We start from the raw sequence: 24,141 nt of genomic DNA on the forward strand, positions 1-24,141 counted from the left end.
TTAGGAAGATTTTTCTGGCAGTGATTTATAGGATGACTACAGCAGGGAGAGGCTGTCAGGAGGGAGAGATTTGTTAGGGGCTCTTTCAGGAGACAGGGTTAAAAGAAAAGCCCAGATGGTGATAGTAGAAATGGATAGAGAAAAATGATCTCAAAAGACATTTTGAAGGAAAGAAGGAGGGATGAGACAAGGTGGCATTGGTTATAGGGGTTGGGAGAAGAAAAATAAGTAAAAGATAACTCCAGAATTTCTATCCTGGGTGGCTGGATGATTGATAACACCACTGATCTCTTGAAGGAAAATTATGAGTGCTATTTTTAGACAGGTTATATTTGGGATCAATTGGGATGTCCAGTGGGACTATCTTATAAGCAATTATAAACATGGAACTAGTCAGTAGCCAAAAGGCCAGGGAAAACATTGATGAGTAACAGCTACACACTGCCTGTAAATCCACATTCCACAGACTGATTTTCAAGGTTGCTGTCACCCAGCCCCATGCTACCTATTCAAATTCATCTTCAGACTACCCCATAGTCTGTGCCCCTCCTCCTGGTCCAGTCAGTCAGCAAACTATGTTTTTTTTTTTTTTGGTCTTTGTGTCTAAATTCTTGTTATTCTCCATGCCTGGAACCCATTCCCTAAATCTCTAATTATTAGCATTTCTCTGTGTGTTAGGGCCAGCTCAGGACCTTTCCACATGAAGATGTTTTTCAGAAACTCCAGTGCATACTCTTCTCTTTTTTGAAGCCTTGGAGCATTTAAAGCTTGTGTTATTTGTAAAGCACTCAATCATATACGTGTCTATGTTCTTGTTTAATCAGGTCAAACATGAATCCCTATCTTGTTTTGTCAGTAAAACTATAAATGCCTTCAGGGTAAGGATTGATGTTCCTCTCGCATCAGTTAAGAATTGTATTTAACTACGAAAAACATAAGCTCCTAAACAGTGGCTGTAAAAAATTAGGAGTTTGATTTTTCTCATATTATGAGAAGTATGGAGACGGGTCATCCAAAGCTGGTTTGGCACATCTTGATAAGTGCAAAGACCCAGCCTCCCTCAACCTTTCCACTGGCCCATCCTTAGCATGGATTTGTCATTTCAGAATCACAAGCTGGCTGATGCTTATTGAGTGTAGTATCTGTGCTGCAGACAGAGAGAAGAGGGAAGGCAAGGGGCGAGCGGGCTTGCCAACCTCATCAGCCCTACTTTTAACCTGCTTCCCTGGAAGCTCCAAGCCCACAAGTTCTGCTTCTATTTTTATTTATTTATTTATTTATTTATTTATTTTTTTGCGGTACGCGGGCCTCTCAGTGCTGTGGCCTCTCCCGTTGCAGAGCACAGGCTCCGGACGCGCAGGCTCAGCGGCTGTGGCTCACGGGCCCAGCCGCTCCGCGGCACGTGGGATCTTCCCGGACCGGGGTAGGAACCCGTGTCCCCTGCATCGGCAGGCGGACTCTCAACCACTGCGCCACCAGGGAAGCCCATGTGCTTCTATTTTGTTGGTCAGCGTTAGATATAGAGCCACTCCTGTTTGCAAGCAATACTGCAAATATTGGTTTTTCAGTTGGACATATTACCATCCCCAACAAAATCTGGGTTATTTTTGTGAAGAGAAGGGCCGTTGACAGCACACGGGTAATCATGTATTTGTTCTCTGTCTCTGCCTATCTCTTTCTCTTTCTTTCTGTGTGTGTGTGTGTGTGTGTGTGTGTGTGTGTATTCTTGTTCAGCTACACTCACCCACACACATATATATGGAGAGAGACGGAGAGATGATATTATATCTCTAGATCTTTATCTCTCTATATTTGAATAATATATAAATATATATAATGAATATATATTATATATGTGTATATATAGAGAGATTTGTTATATCGCTCTCTCTCTATATATGTATTTGAACACACACACACAAGAGCTAGACATTGTTAAAACTGAGCAAAATCCAATAAAATTACAATAAAATAATCTGATATATTAAACATGATGCCAATTGCCATGCCTATTATAGTTAGGAACAAGTGGAGCTATTTTTACATAAATAACTATTGGTGTTATTTGTACAAAGTTAAACCAAGGCTTTTCTATTGTTATGGTAGCTCTGATTAGTTTTCTAGTGCCCATAGTCAACATCACTGTTGACAGGAATCTCTGACAATGGTCATACCCTCACATTTCTAAGCAGAAGGTACTGAGTTAGTGATTGGGGGGTTTAGTTTCTGCATTCTTAAGTTTTCCCTTTGCTCTCTTACACTTCCAAGATTTAAGGAATGATCCTCAAACTGTGTTTGTGATATATTTTTGAATGTTAGAATTATCATCAGCACAAATGAAAAGACGAAAATACATTACAGTAAACTAAAAAGAAATCAGCTGATAATTCGGCACAGTCGTGGCCATTCTAGCAGCCTTAGAGAGTTTGTAGACGCATCCCCAAATACTGGGTCTTCTACCCATCACTGTTCATACCATGTCATTTTCACCACCCTGACTGTGCTTTGTTTTGTCCTCCCAAGGCAGTAACCCCATCCTTTTATGAGCAGAGCTGTGATTAGGACTCAGGTCACAGCTCCAGGTTCAATGCTCTTTGTACTGTTATTCACAACAACAGTAACAACAAAACAGCAATATACGTTTGTGTAGAACTGCACAGAGTACCTCTGTGCAGTTAGTTAGAAGGAACTTTCCCCAACAGATTACACATACTCAACGGGTAGCTCTTAACCAAGCCAACAGATCAGAATGTCCCAATCTGAACCCCTTGGATTAATCTGTTGGAATGAGGTGACGTTTGCTTGCAGGGCCATTTCCTAGCCACTCTTCCTATAATTTAATCTTAGGCAATGTTATTATGTCTTGGTAGCGAAACAACCAAATCAATAAGAAAAATAAAATATTACCGTGCCCTCTTGCTACACATCATTGCCTTCAATATGGCACTGAAGCTTTTAGTTTTCTAAGGCAACATTATCACTTAGGGTTTAGCCATCTCTTAATCTGCTGGCTGATGGAGTGTGTGGCAGGCGTTTTCACACCAGGACCATATGTGATATAATAACCTAAATATCACAAAGGAGATATGTATAGGAGCTGTTGCATATCTATTAAGGGGATGACATTGCTTAGGTAACATAGATCAATGGCAGTGAAATAGTTAAAAGACACTCAACATTAATTGGAACTCCCTTGTTTGTTTTCTTTTGAAACCTTAAAGTTATCCAAATGGAGTGTTAATTTAAAAAAAAAAAAGAAATGTTTTCTTGGGAGAAGACAATGTTTTGAAATGTTTTTAATTTATGAGAGCCCGTTTCCTTCAGCCTCCCATTGCTGCATGAGGTTGAACAAATGTTAGCTGCAACTAATTAATTAAGTTTGCAGAAAGTAGCAGCAGGGGATTGGAAACTTGAAGTGGAAGTGAGCATTTTGACTGTAAACATGTTGCCTGCCTGAGAGACTATATCTGGATTGAGTGGTTGCTGAATTATCCAAAGAAATGCATTATCTCTGGGAAAATCAGCCTTGGCAGGGAGATAAAATAACAATGTCTCTTGCTGGCAAATCCATTCATTTATTTCCCCGGTTCATCTCATGTGTTTTGCTTGATTGCAGCCATACACTATTACTGTGCCATCCTCCCTGTGTACGAAGATGACACCACAGACTTGCCCTCAGAAGAGAAGGAACAAATATTTGCTGAGCACTTTTTCTGTGCCAAGCTCTTTTTTTATGTACATCATGTACTTTCTTTCTGTAAAACAGATATAATTCTCTCACTTTAAAGATAAGGAAATTAAGACTCAGAATTTAGGAACTCTCCCAGGATCAGTTTATAGGCAATGGAACTGGGGTTTGAACCCAGACTCATCTGACATTGGAGCTTTTTCAGCTGCACCAGGATGATTTCCTGGGGTCCAGGCTGCAGGGAGACCGGGCAGCCTCTTGCCTGGTTTCCCTATGGTTGAGGGAAGTATAACCCAGGGGAAAGACCTAGGGCTGTGGAATGTAGAAAGTGATTCTCAGACCTGAAGGTGAGCTGCAGATCACACTGAGAAATACTGGAGATTCCTGAGCAAGATACCCTGAACTTGTATCCCTGTAGCTAGTCACACTGGGCTAGTCACATTCCTTCTCTCAGGAATCTGAACCCAGACATCATATCAAAAAAGGTGAGGGGATTAAACAGAGAGGTCGTAATACAGAAAGAGGGACCAGGTCAGCCATAAAGGACTCCAGGAGAGCTGAAGTTATAAGGCAGTAGAACAATCGTGATTAATCATAGGAAGCTTTTTGTAGAGAAAGGAGGCAAGAGCAGAGGCATAGAGAGAAGTAAGGGCAAAGCAAGTTGAGATGGAGTCAACTCCAAGTCCTTAAGAGCTGTTTCAGTTCCCAGGGTCTTCCTGTTCCAACCATGACACAACACATGCTGATATTGCTATCACAAGTCCACTTCAATTTCATCATTTTGCTCTTTGCAGTGCCAACGCCAGGCACTATAGAGATTAAAGACTTGTAGAAGAAATTTGTTAGAAATGCAATAGAGCAATTCAGGATGCTGAAAAATTCTGGAATATCTGAGAATTTCACACAATTTTCTTAGAGATTAAATAAGACTTAAGTGCATGTCATCAGTCTTTTATTGAGTTTACAATGGATACTGCTGGTAAAATAATACAAAATAAAAATTACAATATCTAACACTGTACTTGGTAAAATATATTAGAGCCTAAAGCTTGACTGAAAAATGGAGCCTTCTTGACTAAGTTTAAAGGTGCAAAATTTGAATGGGCAAAATTAAACTTGGTAGAAACCATGGTCACAGATGAAACTCACAACGGCAGATGCAGTGAATGATGTAATTTCATATGGTCAAAAATACTGAGCAATAAATCAAACCTTGGTTGCAAATCTGCATAGAAAAAATTGAACTAGATAAAAATCATGTCAATAAAATAACAAAATAGAAGAATACTGGGAAAAGTTTTCCTATTCTATATAAAAATTATTTGTGGAATTAATTTTGAGTAGTATATTGTGGCAGGCTATTGGCTCCTGCTGTAGCAACTAGAAAAAATGGGATACATTACAAAAATTATATTTTTAAAGACATTGGAGAACTAGGAAGCCAAAAGTATTAGATGAATTAAAATTCCAGAGGGAAGTTCCCTTTTAAATTTAGCTGAGATTATTGGCCGTTTTCTTTCCTGGGTACAGTTGCAAATATGGTCACAGGCTGAGGGTCAGTCAGCCTTGGCTTAGATGTTGGGACTGTACTAGGGAAGACAAACCTGCAGAGGAAACTGATAAGCTGGGTTCTAGAAGAGCTCTAAATGTTTTATTTAGCCAGCTTTCCCAAGGGACATTTGCTGAGTGCTGGGGTTACCCAAGAGCCTGCGAGGCTAGGCTAGGAAAGTAGAGTGAATTGTCTCACTGCTTCAAGTGCTTGGGAAACTCTCTAGATGGAAGGGCATACGGCAAACACTGTCCTTGAGATATTCGAAAACAGAGGCGGATTGTTTATAAATGAATCTTCAGTCTAGCTCTAAGTCAGCTCAATTCCTCACTGGATGGTGGTAATCAGTTCCTCTCTCCATCTTCCTTTTAGAGGAAAGTGTGTGCTTGGGGAAAATAATAAAAACTTCAAATCTCTAAGACTCTTTACACGTGATGTTCACTATACAGTAAAATATTATGAGGTGTGTAAAGAAGTAGAAAAACATGACTAACAATCAAGAGAAAAAGCCAGCAATAGAAACAAGCCCATAGGTGATCCAAATGTTGGAGTTAGTTCAAAAGCTTTAAAATAACTATTATAAACATGTTGAAGAAAATGGAGGAAATGAAAACAAAAGAGATGAAAAGGTAGAGAGGACCAACTGAGAATTTGAATCTATATAAAGGAATCAACCAGATATTCTATAACCTAAAAATATTACATCTGATATTAAGAACCCATTGGGTAGGTTTAATAGCATACTGAATGCAGCAGAAGATAGGATTAGTATATGCAAAGAAAACAGATAAACGGAATCATAGAAAGAAAAAGAAAATCAAAAGAACTGAACAAAATAGAAGAGATATATGTGACATAGTCAAATGTTCTAATATATGTGTTATTGGGGTTCCAGAAGGATAGGAGAGAGACAATGGGGAAGCAGCAATATTTGAAGAGATAACTGTCAAGTACTTTCTAAAATCTGATGAAAGACATCAATCCATAGCATAGATTAAGGAGGCTCAGCAAACTCCAAGCAGGATAAATATAAAGAAAACTACAATTAAGTACATCATAATGAAACTGTTAAAAACCAGAGATACACGGAACCGATAGAGTTTGCTCTAGAAAATTGCTTCTCAGTGAAAATTTCTGATGTTGGTGCTACTCTGATTAAAATGCTTACATTTACAAATACAAAATCAACATGTTCTTGAGGTCAAATTGGAGGAGTAAAACCATATCAAAACAAAAGACATCATCTTTTTCTGGCTTGAGTAAGTTTGCTACTTGCAACCAAAGAATCGAACTGAAATCCCCCTTTGAGTATTTCTACTTTACCAAGCCTCTTCTTCCCTTACCTGACCATTCTAGCTTTTTGGCTGAAGGTGGGGCTTTTAGTTCTGCTTAATTTCTCTCCAAATCCTAGAATTCCTAGATTCTCACAGTTGTATTTCTCTGGCAACCAAGTGAGTGAGCCTCCCTGGGGGGTTCTGATGAGAGAACCATCTTGGTTACTGACCCTGAAAAGCACTGTCCAGTCAATCACTTTTGCCTTTGGGGTCTGTTTACTACGGTTGGAATAGGCAGTCAAAAAGGAACAGTGTAATGGATTGTACCTGCTTTTCTGGATTTGCTCAAGTGGTTTTGTAAAGCAGATGCTACACAAATACAACAAAATAGATTGTACCTGACTTGGGACAGTGGGAGCATACTAAAACCCCTGAAGACCGATGGATTTCAACCAGTGTCCTATCTTGTATTCAGATGGAGGGATAGAGGTAACTTGTCTAATTTGAATATTTGTCAGAGCCTACAGTTTTCCAGGCAGGCCTTGCTGCAGTCTTCAGGTTGTTCTACCTGCTTGATTTTCCCTGTTCGCTTCTTGAGCTGATACTAGTCAAACCTGGTACTGTATCAAGATCCTCATGACATATAGCCAGTACAGTCTGGAGCTGTGCCTGTCTGCTCAAATCAAGAACAAAGTGTGCAGATACTAACCCCTTGCACATAACCTCCCTCATTATTCAGTTCTCCCACAGAGTCTGGGCTGCTGTTAGGACTATGGCCCTTTGATTTGGGGCCCAGATTTCCTTCCTAGATCTTGCCATTCTCTCTCCCAGGAGATAGATCCTGATCTCACATAAGTCGCTGCTATCTGGGGTTAGGTCTTGTATACCATGAGTATCATTCATTCATTATTTGTTTTTATACATTTTTATCAGTCACTTACTATGTGTCTGCCCCCATATTAGGTGCTGAAAATGTAGTGGTGAACAAAAAGGTGTGACCCTTGTTCTCAGAGAGTTTATATTCTAGTGGGGAAGAAAGCCATTAAACAAATAACAAGACAAACAAATATCTAATTACAAATTGTGATAAGTGCTATGAAGGATGAGAACAAAATTCTTAAAGGAAATACCAGGCAGGATCTAATTTGGTTTGGGTCAGAGGTCAGGAAAGGCCTCCTGCAGTGAACCAAGTGATGCGATGGGAAAGAGTTCTCCACGATGAGAAGAAAACAGGTGAAAGGGCTCAGAGGTAGCATTGAGCTTGGCCTTTTTGATGATTTTAATAGTGGTCAGTGAGACTAGAGCACTGATTGCCAACCCTGGCCATATTAGTTTCCGGTGGCTGCCATAACTAATCACCACAAACTTAGGGCCTAAAACAACAGAACTTATTTTCTCATAGATCTGGAGAACAGAAGTACAAAATAGTATCACTGGGCTGAAATCCAGCTGTTGGCAGTGCTCCTTCCAGAGGCTCCAGGAGAGAATCCATTCCTTGCTGTTCCAGCTTTTGGTGGCTGCCAGCATTCCTTGGCTTATGGCCACATCACTCCAGATCTTCAGATCTCTCTCTTCTCCACCTTCATGTCACCTTTTCCGCTGTGTGTGTCAAATCTCCCTCTGCCTCTCTTGTATAAGGACAATTGTGACTGTGTTTAGAACCCATCCACATAATGCAAAGTATTCTCCTCATCTCAAGAACTTTAATCACAACTGCAAAATCCTTTTTTGCCATGCAAAGTAACATCTACAGGTTTCAGGGATTAGGACCCGATATCTTTGGGAACCATTATTCAGCCCACCACTCTGAACTGCATTAGAAGTCCAGGAAGAAGTTTTAAATATGCATCGCCTATGTTCCACCTTAGATCACTTAAATCAGAATCTGTTTGAGGCTTGGGCATGGGTATTCTTTATTTTTTTAATCTCATTTTTAAATAAATTTATGTATTTATTTATTAATTTATTCTGCGCTATGTGGGCCTCTCACTGTTGTGGCCTCTCCCGTTGCAGAGCACAGGCTCCAGACGCGCAGGCTCAGCGGCCATGGCTCACGGGCCCAGCCGCTCCGCGGCATGTGGGATATTCCCAGACCGGGGCACGAACCTGTGTTCCCTGCATCAGCAGGCGGACTCTCAACCACTGCGCCACCAGGGAAGCCCTATTTATTTATTTTTTGGCTGCGTTGGGTCTTCGTTGCTGTGCGCGGGCTTTCTCTAGTTGCGGCGAGTGGGGACTACTCTTTGTTGCGGTGCGCGGGCTTCTCATTGCGGTGGCTTCTCGTGTTGCAGAGCATGGGCTCTAGGCGCATAGGCTTCAGTAGTTGTGACACGTGGGCTCAGTAGTTGTGGCATGCGGGCTCAGTAGTTGTGGCTTGGAGGCTCTAGAGCACAGGCTCAGTAGTTGTGGTGCACAGGCTTAGATGCTCCGTGGCATGTGGGATCTTCCCAGACCAGGACTCGAACCCGTGTCCCCTGTGTTGGCAGGTGGATTCTTAACCACTGTGCCACCAGGGAAGTCCCATGGGTGTTTTTTAAAAGCTCCCCAGGTGACTCTAAAACAACTACTAGACTACTAGGCTGAGAACTACTAGGACTAGAACCTGATGCAGGAAGAGCAATTGTCAAGGCAGGGAGAATGTCTTCACTGTTTGGAGACTTCTGCTGCTATTAACCTGGTGAGACCTGTCTTTGCCCTGCCTCCTTCAGTTCTTACTTCTGCTTCTCCATCAAGCAGACATTAAGGTCTTGGACTGTGTGATGCCTGAGTCTGTCCAAGTTGTAAAGAATGTGTAGAGCTAACAAGTTAATGGGGATCAGACTTAGCTGGCCTCACACAGATATAGACTTGAGTGCTCGGGAGTTGTAAGTCCAAGTCTGCAGAACATGCACTACAGGTACTAAGTTATCTCTGTAGATTTGTAAAACAAATTAACTTTGCTCTGACCTATGAAACAATCTTTGAGGCAGGTCCAGATTTGGGGAAACATGTCAGAGCCCTCCAGAACTCACTACTTGTCTTAGCCATAAAAAGGGAATTCTTTTTTCTTTCTCACCGTACCCACTAACCTATGAAAATATTTGGGGAAAATGGTAATTTGTTCTGTTAAGATCCCTGTGGTTTTCAGCAGCTTTGGCCTTAAGGACAAACATAATCTCACAACCATGTAGGCATGTCATTTGCGAGCTATGAGGATGACCATGCAGAGTGCTAAGAATCTGATAATCTGAGAAAAAGAACCAATTTAGGGAGTTCCTCTATAGCTATTTGCTAGTAGACCAGTGTTTGCACACTGTAGCTTGCAGGATCTCAGTTCCTCAACCAGGAAGCAAACCCGGGCCCTCGACATTGGGAGCACAGAGTCCTAACCACTGGGCCGCCAGGAAATGCCCTGGATCAATGTTTTCCAATGCCAGTCTGAGAGACATTCCCAGGCCCAACTCACCACCAGGCCATTAATTTGAGGGAAGCATATTTGCTTTTACACATCACTAAATTTTCTCTGGGGAGGTAAAGATGCAATGATCTCCTTTTTGGAGGCTGCAGCCTTTTCATGGTTGGATCTACTAATAGGCTCCATCCACAAGAGAATGTCAGTAACACCTGGGAAAGTGTGGGTTGCATCTTTAAGTACTGGGAATATTTAACTGGAAATCCTTTGTGGGTGGGTCCAAGGTCTACGTAGCATCATCTTTCTGATGCTGTGTAACATCATCTCTAGCACAGTGCCACATTTGGTCTTTTCTTCTCATTGCTGACAATCACCTCAACTGGGACTGGACATCACTGAAAAGATTCAATGAAAACATGATGCTTCATTTGGGAAGTCCTTCTACCATCTTTCTCCACGTAGCTACCCTCTTCTTGTTTCCATTATTACCTGTGCCTTAGTATCTTGTATCACTTGATAAAAATATTAAATGTGTCTGCTTATTACTGGGCTTCCTTTTGGGTACCTTTTCAACTTAGGGAGGCTGGGTGGTGAGGTTCTTTTCTGAGTCTGTAGTACTGAGCATGCTCAATGCTCAAAAAAGGATGGAATTTATGATGGTCTCCCTTTCTGAACCCCTTTTTAAAGATCTCTATTTAATATATCCTTTCTTTTTCAAAATGGCAGTTTCATGTCCTGTGAATACCTTGCCTTTTCTCTTGATTACCCCTTCTAAGTGGAAACCTATGACATACATGGTAATCACAAAAAATTCTTTCCTGCTAAGAAGATCTGGCAGGTGGTCCCAGTAATACCTTTCTTATCTAGGAAGTGGTTCAATTATTTCCATCTCTGACAAAACGATGAACTTCAGAGGATTCGCCCAAGGAGAGAGGATGGAAGGATTAGAATTGCTGGCTTCACCACCCCCATGTGAAGCAGAATACCTGAAAACAGCCTCCCTCTCAAGCATAAATTCCCCTCTTTGTCCAAAGAATAGCAGTGGTGAGGCGCTGGCATGCAGATACTTGCAAAGTGAAAATGGATACACTTCCACAGCTCCTTTTCCCTGGCCTGGAGGACAGCCTGCCAACCACGCATGCACGTTGGTTTGGCACCGAGACAAATGTTCCCTGGAGCATAGACTGAAACCACCACACTGATATCACATGGAACACCAGCCAGATTCTGACCTTGCTCTCTGTAGGTGAGCGGCTGTGGAATTAACCTGCGATGGTTTCCTGCTCCAGCCTGGTTGGGAGGCTGGATTTTTGTTTTTGGTTTTTTTTTTCTAATGCCACAGTTGAATCTTGTTGCTCTCCTCATTCCACTGGTATCTACCAGCCACAGAACCACTCTCCCGGTCTTGGCTTGTGAACAGTGGGCAACTACTCGGCTGGGAGAAATGGGCAAACCACCTGATTTCTTCTTGCCCCTTGAGAGGGAAGGGCCACTAAGGGACTGTTCCAAAATCGTGCCCGGGTGGCAGGGTCTGCGGCTGGCGTCGCGGGCATCTGCGATTGCTGTTCGTTCCTTTTGCACCCTTCTCTTCTATATTTTCTTCCACTGCTACAACTGCTCCCAGCCCCTTTTTTTGTTTCCAACCCTTATTTATTCAGAGCTTCCAATAGTCTAAGTTTTTCATGAATTCAGGGCTTTAATTTAGCATGTGGGTGCTGACACTTCCAGCAAGCTGCTTTGGTCATTATTTCCAACTTGAGGGAATAAAGAGGCAGCACGGTGCAGTGGAGAGAGGGGGGCTGGGAGACAGAAGGCCCCGTCCCAGTCCCGGGTCTGCTTCTAACTGGCTGTGGGACCTGGCTGGGACACGCCCTGGCTGCCAGCCTCCGTTTCCTCCCCGACAGGATGGTAAAGTCAGGATGAGATGGTTTCTAAGGCTTGTCTCACGCTGTCATTCTATGGTGCTCACTGGCCACGTGAAATCCATATGGGGTTGTGCCAGTCTCACTTTCCTTTTTGTTTTGAAAAAACTTTCTCGTTAAATGGATGAATGAGAAGCTGTAAGCAGAGTCCCTAAACTAGATTCCTCCAGTGCAGAGTACTGAGGGGAAAACTTTTCTTTAAATCACTTTCCAGGGGCTATAGACTAGGAAAAGAAACAAAACAAAACTGCACTTCCTGTCTTGAAACATGAAACAATGTTTTCCACCGGGATCAGAAAGTGATTCAAATGGTATTTGTTGTTTTTTAAAAATCCTATTTCTGTACTGTAGCATAAGCATGTATACTTGTTACAGTAAAATTGTACTTTTGGAAGGAAAAGGTTAAAGTTGGCGAGTGATATTCATCAGGAGATGGATATTTAATCTTTAATCTCTTGTCCTAGGCCTCTACTTTGGATCAACTCATTATCCCGAATAAACGATGTGTCATTCCCATTATTTATGTTTCACTGCAGCCAAAGTATCTGGACCTCGTTTTAGTAAGCGCCATTCATTTCGACCCATTCAGTATTAATCTCCCTGCTAACATCTTTCCTGTTCTATGTGCTGTCCCCTATTTGCTTTTATGTTTTCTGCCGAGTGTTTATAAAAGGATAATCTTTTACAAAGCAGACTGAATTTTTGTGTATAAACTACTCTGTTTGAATGCCTCATTGATATACCATCTAAAAACTGAAGTGTTCAGCAAGATTAGCAAAGCCCTGAGCTATTGAGCTGGGGGAAAACATGAGAACCAGCCCCTTCTCTACAGGAGGCAAAGGTGACGAAAGATGCCTTTGCTTTCTCAGTAAGAGCGAAAGCAGAGCCATTGCCCACACAGGCCCCGATTGGCCTGGCTGCCTGAAAATTACAGGGGCACGAAGCGAGCAGCTCAGAAGTCACTGGGAAAGGGGTGAAGGGGGCGGTGGTCCTTTGACCTCTTTCCTGGAGTTTTCTCAGAAAATGCCATGGCTCTGCAGATGCTGAATTTACACATTGTCCTCACTTTGGCTAAAGTCTTTTAAATTTTCATGAATTACTTGCACGCTATCGCTCGTTGTTCCGTGAGGTTCAGCCACTTGTGTTGTTCTCGTCCGCCCTGTGGAAAGGGCAGTAGTAGGAACTAAGTAGGACTCCAAGGAGGACGATGGTCTCTTCCTGCCTCCTCCGTCTCCTCTCTCCAGGCATTGGGATCCCATCCAAGCAGCCCTCTTTTGCGGAGAGGAAGGAGGGATCACTTCATTTCACAATGGACAAAGAAGGTTCTTTTGTGGGAGTTTGCATGGCATGGGGTCTCAGATACGCCACCAATGAAAAGACTTAACAGATGGACTGTGAGAATAGGAATACGTTCAAGAAAAAAAAGAAAAAAAAACATTAAAAATAATCAGTGGAAGCGGGTGGCGAGTCTGGCCACTGTAGGAGCTGAGCGCAGGAAGCCGCACTGAGCAAATGCTTTGGACCTTAGACAGGGTGAGTTCAGCTGGTAGAGATGCATGGAAGCATCTGAAACCCAAACTGTGCTTGGGTTTTTAGTTGGCAGTTTGTGGGAGAAAAAAAAAAATCCCAAGACACACGCTGCCAAAAATTATACGTGCCTTCAAAGAGTGTTTTTTTTCCAACAAATTGATCACTTTGATTACTCAATAGCAAGGTTTGTTATTTTCTCAGAAGTGCCCTTTGTATACATGAGCATTTTGCCTACATTTCCACATTTGTTAGGGAAAAGTTCAAAACAGACATGTGACTGTGCCATTCTCATGGCATAAACCCTTAAACACAAAGGGCCTGTCAACCCTCTTCTGAAGACCTAAGCTATAAAAACACTCAAAATGAATCCGTCAAGACCATCAACAGTCAGCGCTGTGTAGGAGTTTCTTTTAGCTCAAAGCCACCACGGCTGGCCGTTTATTATGAGGATGCCGGCCCTTGCCTGAATCTGCAATCCACACCAAGATGAAGGCTGACAGACATTTGGGAAGAACCTTTATTTATTTATTTTTTGATAACAAATTTTTCTTTCTTTTCTGTTTTTTAAAAAAATATTTATCTATTTATTTATCTATCTATTATTTTTGGCTGTGCCGGGTCTTAGTTGCGGCATGCGGGATCTTCGTTGCAGCGTGTGGGATCTTCAGTTGTGACATGAGGGCTTCTTAGTTGCAGCATGCATGCGGGATCTCGTTCCCCAACCAGGGATCAAACCCAGGCCCCCTGAATTGGGAGTGTGGAGTCTTACCCACTGGACCACCAGGGAAGTACCTGGGAAGAACCTTGAATCCAGTTCTTTGGGGCACTCTGTGTGGCCTTTAGGGAAAATGACAACCAAAGGACAGCTCTTCCTCACCAATTCGCAAGAAAGCTCTGTACTTGGGGGGCGGTGAAGAGACTGGGAGGGACTGGGGAATTCTTACGTGGAGCCTGGGTCAACTGAGGCAATGAAAAGAATACAGTAACTAGGTTCTCATGACAGGGAGTCAACCTCTTGACTGTAGGGAAATTCACAGTGTTGGCTTCTTTGACTTGGAAGAACCATGTTAAGAATATATAGGATTATTTTGAATAATACAAATATTAATAAAAATTATAACAGCAAAAACAAAGACTATACAGAATAATCTCCTCAAGTAGAGGGGCTGCTTCAGTTATTTCAGAGGTATTGATCTCAGTGGTGCCTCCTTTTGGACTGTATTCAATTTTCCATTCCTTTTTCTTTTACACTACTATTTCTTTTTCTTCCCTTCTTTTCTCTTTAATTTTCTTTACTTCCCTCCCCCCGCCCACCCTTTTTCTCTTCCTCCCTCTGTCATTTCCTGTCTTCATCTTCATCAGGGACTATAAAGTATAGAAAACATGATCTTTGCTACAAAAGGGTTACAATATCAGTAGGTAAATATGACCAACACAAAAGTGTCTAACGTACGGATTTTGCATTTCAGCACCTATCACGTATTAGCGGCTGCCTGGAGCCCTGTGTTGAGAGGATTCTGAGCTCAGAACTGGGCTCAGAGGGAATGAATGCCCTGATCAACTTGATGTGACAGCAAAGGACAGAGGGGAAGTGGGGAGGAGGGGCACTCGTGGCAGAAACTTGCCATCCTGGGTCTCAATCAGGGTTTATCAACTGTGGCACTATTGACGTTTGGACTGGATAATTCTTTGTTGTGAGAGCTGTCTTGTGCACTGTAGGATGTTTAGTAGCATCCCTGGCTTCTACACACTAGATGCCAGTAGCACCCTCACAGTTGTGACAACTAAAACTGTCTCTAGTCATTGCCAAATGTCCCCTGCAGGGTAAAATTGCCCCTGTTTTAAAACCACTTGTCTAAATAATTACCACAGAACTAAATACAGGGAAGTGAATGGGAAGGTGAAAGAGGCTGGAAGGATGCAGAGCTTTTGAGAGGAGATGAGGCTGTGTGGGAAATGGTAGGATGTGTGATGGCAGAGAAGAAGTCCCCAGTCACTGCTGTTGCCTGATAGGCTGTGCCTTGTGCTATATTCCACAGTTCTCAGGTTATGTCCACAACTAGACCAGGACCCTGGAAACAGAGTCCTAGAGCACAGTAGGAAGGATTGGAGGTATAGTTTCTCAGTTGTAAGACTGGTGGAACTCTGGATCATATCGTCAATGAAGATGAAGCACTCAGTGCTGGAGATCTCAGTTTGCAAGGATGTTGCTGCTCCTTGGGGCTCATGAGAAGGTGGATGGGCCCAGAGGCAGGGGAACAGGAAAGATGTTCCCTGTGTTGTCCCCGGGAATTTTTAATGAGCAATGGGACCTGGGACCCTAGGAGATGAAAGAAACTGGAATCATATCCATTTTAAACTCTCTCATGGGAGCTGGCTTATTCTCCTTAAATTTCCTGACTTGATCTGAATATTGGTAAACAGTAAACAAATATTAATGCATTTGATAAAATAAACCAGTGGCTTCAGGATACATTCAAAGTGCCCAAATCTATCCCAGACTCTGTTTCCATTTATAGAGCTGGGGTTTTAGCTCAGGTCATTTCAGGGAACGTGTGATGCCGTAGGAAGGTCTGGCTTTGACTTTAGCTCTGCTCCTTGCTCAGAATCTGAGACAACAAGCAAGTCATCTCACGTCTCTGCCCCTTAGATTAGTATCTGTACAATGGGGATAGTTTCCAGCTTAACAAGGCTGTCATGAGGGTTAAATGAGATGATATACATCAACTGCTATCTCCGGAGACTGGCACGAATTAGGGACTCAAAAAAGTTAATTACTTTCCCTCTCGCCCTTCTTACTGAGTCTTGTAATCATTCTTCTCCAGTAGGTTAAGTATGTGGGAAAGGACAGAGACTTCCGGTTTCTGAGAAAGAGTTCCTTGAAACTGCCTTCGGTCACATTCTCCCCACTTTCAGAACGCTGACAGCTAATAAAATATGCGTCAGCCTCAGATCAGACTGAAGGTTTGGGTGAGTATATGTAAACGTATCCTGAGGCAGTAGGGCCTCCGGGCACTGCTGGTGTTTGGAGGCAAAAATCTTCCTCACCCTGTTCACGTCTCTGCGCGATTGGAGGCCGTGATGTGCAACCGTGTCTTGAGCACGGTGAGGTACTTCATAGGGAGTAAAATACAGAAGTCATCTCAAGGAACCAAAAGAGAGGATATGTGTATCATCTTAGACAATTTCCTTCCAGAAACTCATAGGATTGAACCGTGAAAGCCCCTCTCTTTAGACAGGAAGGGACTTTACTGAGGACATGAAGTCCAGCCCACTCTCCTGCCACACGGGGATCACAGTTCTGGGGAGCAGGGGTTTTCCCACCTAGCGAAGCCGTCTTGTTAGATAGAAGCAGTCTTGGGACTAGAGCCCGGCTCTCCCATACCTTTTAATCAGTCTGAGCTCACAGTGCCATCCTCTGCATTTCCCGGCTCGGCTGGTTCTGCCCTGCACCAAATGAAAGCTGTTTAAGGGCTTCTGCCCTGCTTTATGGAATTAGTCCTTTCTTCCTCACGAGGCCAGGTTCGCACATTCGTGCAACATCACTTCAGTCATTCCCAGGTATACATCTATTGTATTCATGTCACAATTCTCCCACTTACCAGCTCCGAGACGCTGGGCAAGTTACTCAGCCTATATTCGCTTTGTATTAGTCAAGTTTCTGTAGAGAAACAGAACCCATAGGAGATTTTCCATGTATCTATACATCTATGAATTTTATACATATATTCATATATTCACTATATACACACACATACACACACATATATATGTATGTATATATATATATATATATATATATATATATATATATATATATATATATGTATGGAATTGGTTCACAAGTCCCAGAATCTGCAGTTGGCAGGATGGAGACCCAGGAAGAACTAATCTTTTAGTTAGAGTCCAAAGGCAAGGAAAAACTAATGTCCCAGCTCAGAGACAGTCAAGCAGGAGTTTCCCCTTACTTGAGGGAGGGTCAGCCTTTCTGTCTTCAACTGCTTGGATGAGACCCACCCACAATTGGGAGGGCAATCTGCTTTACTCAGTCTACCTAGTTAATCTCTGAAAATAACCTCACAGAAGCACCCAGAATAATGTTTGACCAAATATCTGGGTACCTGGTGGCCCAGTGAGGTTGACATATAAAATTAACCATCACAGGCTTCAATCTCCCCATTTGTAGGACAAAGGTAATAATAGTACTTATCAGGCTACTGAGAAGAACCCTCTCTGATCTTATGAGTGAATGAAAAGAAAAGTTCACGAAAATAGAGTGCCCTTATGGTATCTCAAAAAATGCTATCATCATTGTTGTTTTTATCGAAAGCACTTACAGTTAGGGACTAAGTTCCAGACAGAGGAAGATGAGGGTGCTGGGGAGGGCAGAGAGGCAGGGCTGGCTTCACGCCCGTGTGACCTGAGTAGTCACACGCTTAGAAGGGCCCTGTGCTTCTTTAATGCACTGCTGTTGCTGTGTCAAAATGCTTAATAACTGTTTAACAAGGGCCCTGCATTTCCATTTTGCACTGGACGTCGCAAATTATGTAGCTGGTCCTGGAGTGAGAAATAGGGACTCTTTAAAACATGCCCAGAGAGCATGGCAAGCTGGAGCTATCTGGGCTCTGCCACATCGTAAGCTCCCCTCCCTTTGCTGCGGAATTCTGCAGGCATGAAAACTGCCACAAGATATTCATTTTTAATGACTTGTTATGGGCTTCTTAGCAATATATCTTTGGGTATTAAGGTGTGGAGTCAGAGACTTAAAATGATTGATGTCTTTGCTCCACACAAAGGGTTTCCCACACTTACCCAGTGCCAGATATCCACTTGGGAAATTTATGGGAGCTCTCGGCAGCCTAAGCGGCCATCAAATATTAATCAAAAATATGTAATAACTAATATATACTTAAAGAACTGAGGAAAATTAATATTCAAGGGAAGCATTCAGAGACCCATAAAAATAACAAATGCTGAAGAGACTCAGTCAAAGTTGGCAGGCTCAGAACTCAGCCTGCCCTTAGACTTGCTTGGAGATTCTGCATTTGCTGTCTGGTCTTCAGATGCTGAGATGGCAGGAAGGGGGGCTTAGTGCTTATTCCATTGGATCTGGACTCCTACTAATGACAGGAACAAATTCCTACTTCAGGACACTGCCTTTCTACCTCAACCCCACCCCTTTTCCCCTGTACCTCTTTCTTATAGCATCAAGCACACCCAATCTGCAGCTAATTCTTTATGAGATTCTCTTTTGGCAGCCCCTTGAGGATAGACTGTGTCTTATCTCTCTTTATATGTTCAACACCTAGGACAGTGGCTTGCATAAAGTATTAGATTGAACCACACGATATTTCTACTCTCGTTGGTCAAAAATGGGCAAATAGCAATTTTACATGGCTCAACTTTAAAAAAATGACAAGTCAAATGCACAGCAAAGTCCTACTGTATAGCACAGGGAACTATATTCAATATCATGTGATAAACCATAATGGAAAAGAATATGAAAAAGAATATATAGATGTATATATAACCTAATCACTTTGCTGTACAGCAGAAATTAACACAACATTGTAAATCAACTATACTTCAATAAAACTTAAAAAAAAATGATACTACTGGACCTGTCCTTTTTAGTAAAACTTTTAAATTAAAACTGAATGACCTCCGCAGAGCAGACTGGAAAAATTCCGATAAGTCTTGCTTTCAATCACTGAAACTTCTGATGATCCCACAGGTAGCAGGCAGATGTCCAGTCATGTACTGGAGGCAGCCTCATTTTGCAATTCATTAGCCAAAATAAAGGAGTGTAGACCTGCCTGGGGATTGGCAAAGTCAGCTCAGTTGTCTCCAGTTACTGCTTTTGGTTGAGAATTTCTACAGTCGTTTCCTCCCCCTCATGTTTCTGGTTTTCAGCTCATTCTCACCACCATCCTATGCCTGTTCTGCTTACTTTGGCAGCACTGGGTATGCAAAGGAGTTAAGTGATTAACTTGTATTCACAAAATAAAAATTATTTAGCAGCAGAACTCAGATGAGCAGGGGCTGCTGTGAGTGACTCTCCCGATATTATCCCTGGAAAGACAGGGCTGCCCAGCTTCACAGGGGACAAGGGATGCTCTTTAGTCCCCAGAGGGGAGTGGATGTCGGCAGACCGAGTCTGCTTGGAAGGGAGTACTTTGTTCGGGTGTTGGACCACCGCGGCAGTTGCTGGTCTCCTCTGTTATTGTGGAAAATCAGGAGCGGAGCCTGTCACTTGTCATCTGTTCTTCGAGTGTAACCAACTTTTCTTCCATGGGCCATTTGGTGTGACTATGAATGATGGCTCTGGCTAAATGACACCATCCTGATGGTGGAGTAAACAGAAGTGATGCTGGAACAGGCGCCTTGGATCCGGCCTGTGTTTCCAGAGAGCTGCAGAAAGGGCCTGGGATGGAGAGGAATGTGCAGCAGTTGGGGGCTGAGGTCTTGAGTGTATCTCCTTTAATCTCCCTGAGCTACTGAGTCACAGCCCAGGCTATTGGTTGGAGAATGATCTTATACACACTCGCTCTAGATTCCATGTGGGAGTTTAGAACATGCATGAAATTTCAGTACCTTTTAGTTCAATGCCCTCATTTTCTAACCAGAGACTCAGAGAGACCAAGTGGTTTATCTTAGGTCGTATGGCTGGTACTGGCAGAACTGAAATGAGAACCAGGTTTCCTGCCTCACAGTTATGTGCACCTTCTACTCTGTCCTGTGTCCTGTGTCCCATCCTATGTCCCCTATTCTTAGGTAACATTGTTTGAATGACAATTGTTTGTTTTTCGAGGATTTAAACAACTACTACCATATTAAATGTTCACATCAGTTGTAAAACTTAATTTAAGAATATTAAAATGAGAAAAAAACTGCATCGAGAAGTAGTATGGGATAGTGGATAGAAAAGCAAGTCCTAAATTTCAGAAAAACTGGCCCAAGTTCTGTCTCTGTCACTACCTGCCCCCAACATCTTGGGCAAGTTACTCTCCATCTCTCTGTTTCATTATCTTGGAGCTAAAAATAGTACCTACTCCGAGAGTTGATGTGATGAGTAATTTAGATTATATATGTAAAATACTTGGCACATAATAGTGCATGATAAATTTGGACTATTACTATTTGTGTATGTGTTTGTATACATATTCTGTATCTGTTTATGAGGGTGGCAGGGAGGAATGCTTCACAGATCCCCCAATGCAGTTCTGGGGGATCGATATCTGGTTCTTTGTTTCAATTTGCCTATGGAAATATTTTCTGAGGCATGGTGCCCTGCCACAACCCTTGGTTTCCAGGAGCATTTACTGGTCAGGCCCTAGGTAATATTGAAATCTATTAATAAGATATGCTGTTTTTCATATTTTTGCGCCCCCTTTGGCATCCTCCCCCAGGGTTTAATATGAGTTACAGGAGATAATTCATGCAAAGAGCACTTTCCACGTATATATTTGCTTTGCATGCATCTGGTGTATAGTAACTGCTCAATAAACATCAGTGGCTATCATTATTGTACAGAGCCTTTTGTGGAGTTGTATGAGAGGAAAAAGAATAAAATATTATTAATTTCACAAACAACTTTTTGTTCATCTATCTGGATACCATATTAATTTTCCAATTAATTTTCTTCACAACCCAGGTGGGAGGAGTAGGATGCATCCTTTCCATTGTACAGGTGGGGCAACCGAGACACTGAAAGGTGACATCACCAACAGGCCGTGACCTAAGGAGTCAGGACCAGAACCAGATCTGGAATACAGACTTCCTGGCTCCTGACCCATGTTCCCTTCTGCCCTGCAGCCTTCACCAGCAGGCCGAAGGGACCAAGGAGGTATCTGTTTCAGGACTCTCTCATTTGCCCTTGAAAGTTTATCATCTATTGACTGAGTGTTGACCAAAAACATACTAATTCCTGAGGCGACCTTACAGGATGTCCTGTTGAGACTTTTCCTCCTCTTTTGTCAGTGCTTTGCTGGCAGATTAAAATTCAGTGGACCCCAATTGTAGGAAGTCTGATAAAATATTCTCTTCTCAGTTGCAAACAATTTCTCCATCTGCCACTTGGCTGAGAGGATCAGACTCAAACACCCTCATGAGAGGGGAGAGTGATACCAGGGAGAGGAAGGTACAGGAAACAGCAAGCGTTTGTGCCTGGACACAATGTCTACCTGTCTGTTGCCGCTGACTACTCAGCTCTGTTAAGCAGCTGGTTTTTCTTCACCAAATTGACCGAATCCACATAAAACTACTTTTGCCAAATATGTGGTATCTTGTAGATGCAGCTCTCTATATGCCGTGCATTAATCTTTAGAGAAACAACATATTTGGGGTTGGGCTGTGGGGTATGTGTAAGCTAGGGAGGGAAAAGATTGGAGGATATATGAAGCGAGATCAGAAAAGCTGATCTGGGAAAAGTGACGCAGTTTGCTAAACACATTGAAGGAAATAAATGTAATCCACCTAAGGAGGCATTTATAATACTCTTATTTGCAAAGAAATGTTTTGGAGTGGATAGAAAATGAAAAGAAAAATGATCCTACATTCGAATTGGTGAGGAAAACATTCCTTCATTCAACAGTCCTCAGCAAGTGTCTATCAGTGCTAGGCATTTTGCTGGATCCTTGAGATATACTAGTGAACAAGAGGGAATCTACGCTCTGGGAATTTACATCTTGGTGGGAGAGAGCAACAAGGAAAATGTGACCACAGTTTGGGATAAATCCTAAGAAGGGAATAAAGAGGGTATTGCGATAGAGAGTATCAGAGCGGGTAGGGTGGTGCTATTTCAGATCAAGGAAGCCCTAGAGAAGAGCACTGACAGCCAAGGGAATTTCAGATGCAAAGATCTGAGAAGAAAAATCTTGGTATATTCTAGAAACTACCTGAAAGACCACACAGTTGGGGTGTAGTGGAAAGAAAGACAACAAAGCCCAAACGGGAATCTAGATGTGAAATGGCAGGATGGGGCAGTAGGATGGAAACAGGTGGATAAATTCAAGAGTTTTGGCATGGAGGGTGGTAAGATCAATGGCCTTGGCCGAGGGGTTGGATATGCGAGTCAAGACACACCTAGATTTCTGGAATAAGAACTTGGTATATGGCGGTGCCACTTACCATGACAGAAAGCCCAAAGAGGGAATATCTTTGCAAGGGGTGGAATAAAAAATTCCATTTGGAGGCTGCATAGTTCGAGGGGAATGTCCAAGTAGACATGCTAAATATATGGGGTTAAATACAGTGGTCTGGATTGAAGACATGTAAACTATTAATATAGAAAGAAATGAAGAGATAAGTGCTATGTGTGTTTAGAAAATGAAGTAATTAATTCAGACTAGGGATACATAGATGACTACAAGGACATGTCAAGTTCAACAAAGACCATCAGCAAAGGAAAGGAGAGTGGATAGGGAGAGAATGAGAGAACTGCCTTTCCTTGTATGATGAAAACAAAAGGTTGATGATTAGTGATATCAGAAGGACTATATTTCTACATTTCTCCCCAGAGAACTTAACTAGGAGAAGGGACCAGGTGAGGTCTGATCCATCATGAAGAAAATGAATATTTAAGTCACAGACTGAGGAAAAAAATGTAAGATATAAATGGATAGATAGATAGATTGATATAAAGATCTTATATCCATAATATGTAAAGAACTCCTACAAATCAACAGTAAGAAGACAAACCAAAAAAAAAAAAATAGGCAAAAATCTTGAACAGACATTTCACAGAAGATCACATACAAATGGTGAGAAGGAGATGAAAAGCCATTAGTCATCAAGAAAGTGCAAATTAAAACCTATTATTTTACTACTATTAAAAGCTACTATTTTACCCACATGAAAATGGCTAAAACCCAAAAGACAGTCAATACCAAGTGTGAGCATGTGACGCAACCAGAACTTTGATATGCCTGTTGGCAGTAGTGTAAAATGACACACCACTTTGGAGAACTATTTAGTAGTTTCTTAGAAAGTTGAACATGTATCTACTCTATGACCCAGAAATACTAAATTCTAGGTACTTACTTGAGAAAAATAAAAACACATGTGCACAAAACGACTTTTAAAAAATGATGATAGCAATCTTAGTCATAATAGCCAAACACTGGAAACAGTCCAAATTTCCACTGACAAGAGAATGGATAAACAAACAGTAGTCTATCTGTATAGTGGAGTACAATTCAGCAATACAAAAGGATAAACTACTGATAAATGCACAAAGTCTCAAAAACATGATTTGAGTGAAGCTAGACATGAAAATGCACATGCTCCACAATTCCACGTACATGAAGTTGTAGAACAGACAAAATTAATCTATAGTAATAGAAATCAGAAAGTGCTTGCCTGGTAAGGGGCTTAAGGAATCTTTCTGGGGTCATGGAAATGGTCTCTATCTTATTTAAGTGGTGGTTACCTAAGTGTATGCAATTGGTAAAACATTGAACTGAATGCTCAAAATCGTAAGACCTTGCATTTTATTATATGTAACTTATATATCAATTTTTAAAAAATCTGGATAGCCTAGTTCCAGAGCCTGCATCTTTAAAATACTTCCCAGTTTTATGGGGGAAAAACAGGAAGTGACTGCATGGGGAAATTTTACTGAAATAAAATGGATGAACTTAAATGAGCAGAGTCTAATGGTCTTGCTTTCTGAGTAATGCACATGGTATCAGACCACAGCTTCTCAGGTCGATCTGTATCCATGTGGACATGTGGACATGTGGTTGAATTAGAGACCTGAAAATGTGTTCGTGGTTCTAGTTCAAGAT

The sequence above is a fragment of the Pseudorca crassidens genome, chromosome 2 (genome assembly GCF_039906515.1).
Source record: "Pseudorca crassidens isolate mPseCra1 chromosome 2, mPseCra1.hap1, whole genome shotgun sequence".
Classification (NCBI taxonomy): domain Eukaryota; kingdom Metazoa; phylum Chordata; class Mammalia; order Artiodactyla; family Delphinidae; genus Pseudorca; species Pseudorca crassidens.